At 43.4% G+C, this 8,573-nt stretch overlaps 1 non-coding gene across 1 annotated transcript; it reads left to right on the top strand.

The window, feature by feature from the left end:
- Positions 1-5,076: 5,076 nt before the first annotated feature.
- Positions 5,077-5,183, top strand: LOC118489787. Its single transcript, XR_004887801.1, has one exon. It is a non-coding gene; the product is annotated as a small nucleolar RNA R71 (small nucleolar RNA).
- Positions 5,184-8,573: the final 3,390 nt, after the last annotated feature.

Here is an 8,573-nt window from a genome sequence, read left to right as displayed (position 1 = left end):
CGCTTACGCTACTGACACCGAAGGGTGTCACCTACCGTTGGGGGGATCCCCAGGAAACTGCTTTTCAGCACCTAAAGGATAGGCTTTGCAGTGCACCTATCCTCTCTTTGCCAGAGGGCACAGATGACTTCGTGGTTTATTGTGATGCATCCATTCGGGGACTTGGATGTGTGTTAATGCAGCGCGACAAGGTTATTGCTTACGCTTCACGCCAACTTAAGATTCATGAACGGAACTACACGACGCACGATTTAGAGCTGGGAGCTGTTGTTTTCGCGCTTAAGATATGGCGACACTACCTGTACGGTACCAGGTGCACGATTTACACCGATCACATGAGTCTCGAGCATATCCTTAAGCAGAAGGATTTGAACATGCGTCAACGGAGATGGGTTGAATTACTGAACGATTACGAATGCGCTATCAAGTACCATCCAGGCAAAGCCAACGTTGTGGCTGATGCCCTCAGTCGGAAAGACACTTTACCTCGGCGCGTGCGAGCGCTACAGCTTACGATTCAGTCTAGCCTTCCTGCACAGATACGAGATGCTCAGGTAGAAGCATTGAAACCCGAAAATGTCAAAGCTGAAGCCTTACGCGGTTCACGGCAACGATTAGAACAGAAGGCAGACGGCGCCTACTATGTAACGGGGCGTATTTGGGTCCCACTTTATGGCGGTCTACGCGAACTTGTGATGGACGAAGCTCACAAGTCTCGTTATTCGGTACACCCTGGGTCGGACAAAATGTACCACGACATCAGAACTACTTATTGGTGGCCTAGCATGAAGGCCCACATCGCTACTTACGTTGGCAAGTGCTTGACCTGTGCGAGAGTCAAGGTTGAATACCAGAAACCAGCGGGCCTACTTCAGCAGCCTAAGATACCGCAATGGAAATGGGAAGAAATTTCCATGGATTTCGTTACAGGCCTACCTAGATCCCAGCGGGGAAATGATACCATATGGGTGATCGTGGATCGACTCACCAAGTCTGCACACTTCCTAGCTATAAAGGAAACGGATAAGTTCTCCACTCTCGCAGACGTCTATCTTAAAGAAGTTGTTTCGAGGCACGGGGTGCCCACATCCATCATTTCGGATCGCGATGCACGATTCACGTCAGAACTATGGCAAGCAATGCACAAATCTTTCGGCTCACGATTAGACATGAGCACAGCATATCATCCTCAGACGGATGGGCAGTCTGAGCGAACGATTCAAACTCTTGAAGACATGCTTCGGGCATGCGTTATTGATTTCGGCAATGGCTGGGAAAAGCACCTCCCTTTAGTGGAGTTCTCATACAATAATAGTTATCACACCAGCATTCAAGCCGCTCCATTCGAGGCATTGTACGGACGTAAATGCCGGTCACCTCTCTGTTGGGCAGAGGTGGGGGATAGTCAGATTACGGGTCCAGAGATTGTAGTGGACGCCACAGAAAAGATTGCACAAATACGACAACGCATGGCGGCAGCACGCGACCGTCAGAAAGCCTACGCGGACAAGCGTAGAAAGCCTTTGGAATTTCAGGTCCGGGACCGGGTATTACTTAAAGTCTCACCCTGGAAGGGTGTGGTACGTTTTGGCAAACGGGGCAAACTGAATCCGCGGTACGTCGGACCATTCAAAATCATAGAAAAGATTGGCAAAGTAGCATACAAGCTAAACCTACCAGCTGAGCTCGGGGCAGTTCACAATGTATTTCACGTGTCGAATCTGAAGAAGTGCCTATCAGATGAGACCCTTATCATTCCTTTCAAAGAACTCACTATCGACGAGCGGTTGCAGTTCGTCGAGGAACCAGTTGAAATCACGGACCGGGATGTGAAGGTCCTCAAAAACAAGAGAATCCCTCTTGTTCGAGTACGTTGGAACTCCAAACGTGGCCCAGAGTACACCTGGGAACGCGAAGACAGGATGACAGAAAAGTACCCCCAGTTATTCGGAACCAATGCAACCACTGCTGAGGCTGAAGCTACTACTTCGGAATTTCGGGACGAAATTCCAGATCAACGGGGGGAGGATGTGACACCCCAGGAAAACCAGTGAACGATTGAACTTACCTAGCTTCCTCAGTGAGTGCGTACCAAATTTCGGGACGAAATTTCTTTTTAGTTGGGGATAATGTGACAACTCGTACTTTAGACTTGTCTTGTAACGTTACGTGCGTATGTGAAAGTTTACTATTTAATGATTTTATGAAATGTTATGTGCCTTATGTGTTACGTGTATGTATGTCGTGTGCAATATGTATTGTGTGTATGTATTGCATGTTTGTATTAAACACACAACTTGATCCGACCGCACAACACCCACACTCGCACAAGCCCTTTGGGCCGTTTCACTTGTATTCGGACTTCAAGGGCTGCCCAAGTAAGGGCCGGCCCATTGCTCTTTCTTTACACGTACAAACACACACATGAGGGGATTGCACCTCATTTTGTTACAATTCTCATAACACACAAACCCTAGACTTCCTCTCTCTCTCGTTTTGCTTGAAACTCGACGGCAGCCCCTCCCCACTCGAAGCTCTTCACATCGGCTCATTCAACCCATTCGAACATCACGGTTAGTGTTTTGTATTGTTTTGCTTATGGAATGATTACATGATTTCATGCTTAGACTAGAATGATTAGGGTAGTTGATTTGATGAATAATATGAACTATGTATTAATGTTCTTGCGAGTCGGATTTCATGAAAATAATTTAAAACCGAATAGATGTTGATCGGCTAGCATGTTATGTATGAAATCGGCTGTGAAGTATGAATCACTGTGTTGTCATAATCGAATGTTGGTTGATGATCGAGATCCATGTTATTATGTTCTTGTATTGTTAAAGTGTTGCTCATGATTTTAATGAATTAGGGTTCATATGGATTTAGGAAATAATTGCATTGTTAATCAAGAATTAGCATGTTTGTAACCGATTAGTTGTTGATTGACAATCACATGTTTGGAAACTGTTAAATGCTTGTAACCGAATAGCATAAAATCCGTGTGTTTAAACTGATCGCACAAGAGCACACACAAGTTCAAACGCATAAGGAGCCTCAATCGTACAAGTACTAAACGCACAAGACCTTCTGATCGTACATGAGGTCCGAACGCACAAACTGACCTGGTCGCACAAGCTAGCTGGACCGCACAAGTGTTTGGGTTATTAAACTGTTGGGCCGAATGGCCCAAAACCACCCATCGTACAACTGGGCTGATCGTACAAGACCTGTCCAGTCGCACAACGCCGGCTGGATCAAACATGTTTAACGATTGGGCCTCTAAGCCCAATACGAGTCGCACAAGGCCGGTTTATGTTGGCTGGGCCGGAAGGTTATTGGGCTGGACTTGATCGCACAAGGTTAACCAAGTCGCACAAGGTTAACCGGGCCGCACAATATGTTGTTTAATTGTTTTGGGCCGAATATGTTTATGGATTGTTATGTATATGGGCCGGGGTATTGGATCGCACAACATGTTGTGGATCGCACAACATGTTGGGCCAGATATTATTGGGCTTTTGATATTACCTGACTGCTAAGATGTTGCCATGATCAATACGTGATTATTAACGTGTTAACTTGTATGAAACGTACGTGCATTACTTGAGTCAAAACCTGACTAGTGTGATAACCCTGTTAGGACGTGACTGATCACTGTTAGTTCAAGAACCCTCTTTTGTGTATCTGCCGAGCAAACCAAGGTGAGTTCACACTCTTACCAAGGCATGGGATTCCCGGGGTGTTGGGAATGGGACTGATAAGGATAAGGTTGTATAGACTCATACGGACACTGTTACTAGACTACCATACCATCGTCCTCGGTTGTGCAGGACACATACGTAAAACTTACGTAAACCCCCACGTACCCCTATCCTCGGTTGTGAAGGATACTTACGTAAATCCTACGTAAACTTGTACGTATTACTGTTCTCGGTTGTGAAGAACACATATGGTTACGCATAGTCTAGTGGATTATAACATGGGAAGCCCCCACCAATAGAAACCTATATTGGCCCAGTAGAGCCACTTGATACTCATGAACTTACTGTTACGCATTTACTTTCTGTGAACTCGCTCAACTAGTTGTTGACTCTCTGCTGCATGCCTTGCAGGACCTTAGGTACTAATGGAGCTTGCACAAGGAGGAGCAGGTCGTTGTGGGCAACGGATTGATAAACACTTAATACGTTACAAACATTTATACTTATGAATGGGTTTTTACTTTGATGCTTCCGCTACACTTATTCACATTGGTTTTTGATGAACACCTTTCGTATTGATGGATTTTATTATTACTTGATTACATGTTCAATATGATTGGTGGCTTGATCCTGGTCATGTCACGCTCCCAAGCGGTGATACTCCGTAGGTGGATTTTGGGGGTGTGACATTGTTTTTCAATGTTTTGTATACTAGCTTGTTGATTTCTAAAATTCGATTCCAATTGTTGAAATCGATCCGAGTTTTTCTTTTCAGTGTCGGAGATGAGGCGAGATACAGTATCTTCAAGCCTTTCTCGTCCACCTTGTTGTTGAGCGAAATTTTGTGACTCATTTCTTGGTTGTTGAAAGTTCGTTCATTGGTTTAGGTTTTGTTGGTTGCTACTATTACCGGGTTCTCTCCAACCAAGGTTAGGGTGGTTACGCCATCCTTGGTTGTAGGTACCTGTTGGAGGACCCAACGGCCTAGGTTTGTTATCAATGTAGTTTACGAACTCTTGTTGATCATCTGTTTCTTTCATACAACTCCAATTTTCATGTGGCCCACCACACCCTTCACAAGCCTTGATCAAGACCGTTTTTGCCATTTCTAACTTTTTGATTTTTGAAGAAAGGGCCTCGATTTGGGCTTGTAAAGAAGTGCTTTCATCAACCTTATGGGCGCCCGGGGCAATAGATTTATTGCCTCGGGGAGTGTAACACTAAAAAATTGGTTTGAGCAATTTCCTCAATTTGATTGTATATTTCATGTGGGCGGTGATTACCTAAAAGTCCCCCGGAGCTAGATTCAAGTGTTTGTCTTGTGTGTGGCAACAAACCATTGTAGAAAGTGGATACTTGTTGCCATACCGCAAGACCATGATGAGGACACTTTCGCAATAACTCCTTAAACCTTTCCCAAGTTTCATATAAGTATTCCCCATCCTCTTGTGAATATGTATTAATTTCAGTCATTAATTTAGCCGTTTTAGCGGGAGGGAAATACTTATATAGAAACTTTTGGGCTAGTTCATCCCAAGTGTTTACCGAACCAACTGGGAGGGCGTTGAGCCAAGCTTTTGCTCGGTCTTTTAGTGAAAATGGAAACATTCGAAGACGATTGGCATCATTTGATGCTCCATTGATCCGAAAGGTATCACATATTTCTAAAAAAATAGTAAAATGTAGATGGGGATCCTCGTCCGCAAGCCCATGGAAGGTTGCGGAGTTTTGAAGCATTTGTATCAAATGTGGCCGAAGTTCGAAGTTGTTAGCTTCTACATTCGGAGCATTGGTAGCGGCGTCGAGATTACCCACGGTGGGTCGTAGGTAATCCATGAGGGTACGTTGGTCCGCCATTGGAAGTGGGTCCCCCGAAACCTTCTCTTGGTTTTTAGCTTTAAGTCTTTTTCTGAGAAAGCGTTCGGGTTGTTCTAGAGGTTCTTTTATGTCTCTCCTAGAACTGAAGCTCATACACTACGTAGAAGGTTCAGATGCGGTGTCCGGTTCGAAGTCCTGCAATAAAAAACAGAAAAGAATGTTGGTCAGGAAGTTCACCACGGCCCCGTGCTCAGTGAACACGGCCCGTGGTCGGAGATACAGCGATTGTTTTCCGGATCCCTGTTACTGGAAAGTTGGACACGGCACCGTACTCCACCGACACGACCCTGTGCTCAGCTCTCTGTAACTCAGAAAATAAAAACTGCCAGTGACACTACTGGGCACGGCCCGTGTCCGACCAAGCACGACCCGTGCTGAGCTCTGCAGAAGCTGAAAAACTAAGAAAATCCTAAAAAAAATAAATAGAAAAAATGATTAGGCCGCTGATTCCTAACTTTCTTAAAATCCTTGTGTCCCCGGCAACGGCGCCAAAAACTTGATGCGTGTAAGTGTGTATATAATTTAGGTGTATATTTTAAGCCCTTTTTTACACTTTTTAGCCAAGTTTTAAATTTATAAACACGATATTTGTCACGGCCCCCGACCCGGTTTGACCCGTTTCAGGAGCCGCGTGGCAGGAATCCCGTGGTATTTAATTTAGGCGATAGCCGAAGTCTTTTTAAACAGGATCTTTTAATAATTTAAGCTGCTCGTTTCATAACTTAGGGATAAATTCCCGAAATTTACAATAATGTGATTTCTCAGGGAAATCTTCATTTTCAAAACATGTTCATTTATTTATTTACATTGAGCCACTTTCTAAGCTGGGAGTGCTACACGGCACTTTTCTTTGCTCATATCAGATCACCTGAAACATGTTTGAAAAAGGTTTTGTCAGCGGGGAAATACTGAGTGAATCATTCAGTTTACAAAAACGACACATTTGTTATAATCTACAGTATTAAGGGGAATTACAATGTTTCTGATATCAAACCAACTACCCACAGTATTTGTCACTCGACCATCCATTGGCTAGCCCATTTGTCCAATGGTGTCTGTGACTGTGGTCAGATCACCCCTTGGCCACCCGTTTGTCCAAGTGTGACGGGAAATAAGTAATGTATACAAAACCCCACATACCGGCTGTAACTTGGTGATTACATAGACTTAATCACTGTAACTATAACTTTTAAAAATAACTTGGAGTTTTGTAAAACAGTTTGATAAAAAGAGAATGACTCACATTGCAGATTTACGAGCAGAGTATAAGCTTTACTGATTAACCTGCTAACCTAATTTAAATAACAATGCACACACAAACGGGATTAGTAACTAATTCAGCAGTTACGTCAATTCACGAGATTAAACCTTCACAACTATTATCAAGTGCGATACTTAACAATTCAATGGATTCACAACGAATGACAGAGCATAGTCTGAATTCGAACAGCACTCAAACATTCAAGTTGAAATCACAATGAATAACAAAGTACAAGCTCAATTTGAGCAGCACTCGGACAATCGTTGGATAGTTATAATCGACCGGACGTTGAATCGTAATAGCGATTGAGTTATTACCCTGATTGCGGCAGCACCTCGTGATTCGTGTGTGTGTGTGTGTGTTGTGGACTGTTTTGAGTATAACTCGACGTACAGACAGAATTCTTACGTCGTTTTCATTTCTCTGTTCAAGTCCCAAGGTCGGCTATTCATACTAATTTTTGAGACCTGCTTATGGACCGTAAGCCCTTTCCCTTGCGGTCCGTAAGCTAAGTAGTCTAATTCATAGGCTGCCTAGCCCGGGTATAGCTTGGGTGAATCAATAAAATTAGCCAATCAAAGCTAAACATCGTTTTATTTAGATAACTATTCAACTAGGGTTTGCCCCCCTCGAGTTTTAGGGGCCCTGAACCTGATTCTGATCATTCTGAAAATTTTAGGGTTAGTGCAGAATTACTTGGGTGTCTCAATTAGGGTTTTCTTATTGACTAATTATTGTCCTAACTATTGATTTTAGTGACAGTTGTTACATCCTCCCCACCTTGAGAAAAATCTCATCCTCGAGATTTACTGAAATAGATGAGGGTACTTTCGCTTCATTTCTGATTCCAGTTCCCAAGTATATTCTGGTCCTCTCTTGGATTCCCATTTGACTTTTACTAGTACTAGTCGTTTGTGTTTGAGAAACTTGATCTTCCGGTCTTCTATTTGTAAGGGTTTCTCTACGAATTTCAGCTTTTCATTTACCTCTATATCTTGAAGAGGTACTACCAGGGATTCGTCTGATAAACATTTCTTAAGATTGGATACATGAAACACATCATGTACTCCAGCTAATTCTTCTGGTAGTTGTAAACGATAAGCTACCGGTCCTATTCGTTGGATCACCGGGAATGGTCCAACATATCTGGGACTCAGTTTTCCTTTCTTACCAAATCGTACTACTCCTTTCCAAGGAGATACTTTTAATAGTACTTTGTCTCCGACTTGGAATTCTAATGGCTTACGGCGATTGTCCGCATAACTCTTCTGACGATCTCTAGCAGTCTTCAGTCTTTCCTTGATTTGAGTTATTTTGTCTGTGGTCTCTTGTACAATCTCTGGACCTGATAACTGACTTTCTCCTATCTCTGCCCAACAAACGAGAGTTCTGCACTTGCGTCCATACAGTGCTTCGAATGGAGCAGATTCGATGCTCGAATGATAACTATTGTTATAGGAGAATTCAATTAATGGTAAATGGCTATCCCAATTACCACCAAAATCAATTACACATGCTCGGATCATGTCTTCCAGGGTTTGTATCGTCCTTTCACTTTGTCCGCCCGTTTGAGGATGATATGCAGTACTCAAATTAAGTCGGGTTCCCATCGCCTCCTGGAAACTTGTCCAGAAACGGGAAGTAAAACGACTATCTCTATCTGATACAATGGAGAGTGGGACTCCATGTAAGGATACTACTTCATCTACATACAACTTGGCTAACCTTTC

Source organism: Helianthus annuus, chromosome 2 (assembly GCF_002127325.2).
Source record: "Helianthus annuus cultivar XRQ/B chromosome 2, HanXRQr2.0-SUNRISE, whole genome shotgun sequence".
NCBI lineage: Eukaryota > Viridiplantae > Streptophyta > Magnoliopsida > Asterales > Asteraceae > Helianthus > Helianthus annuus.
Note: the sequence above shows the minus strand (reverse complement) of the source record. Positions and strands in the feature narration are given on the sequence as shown.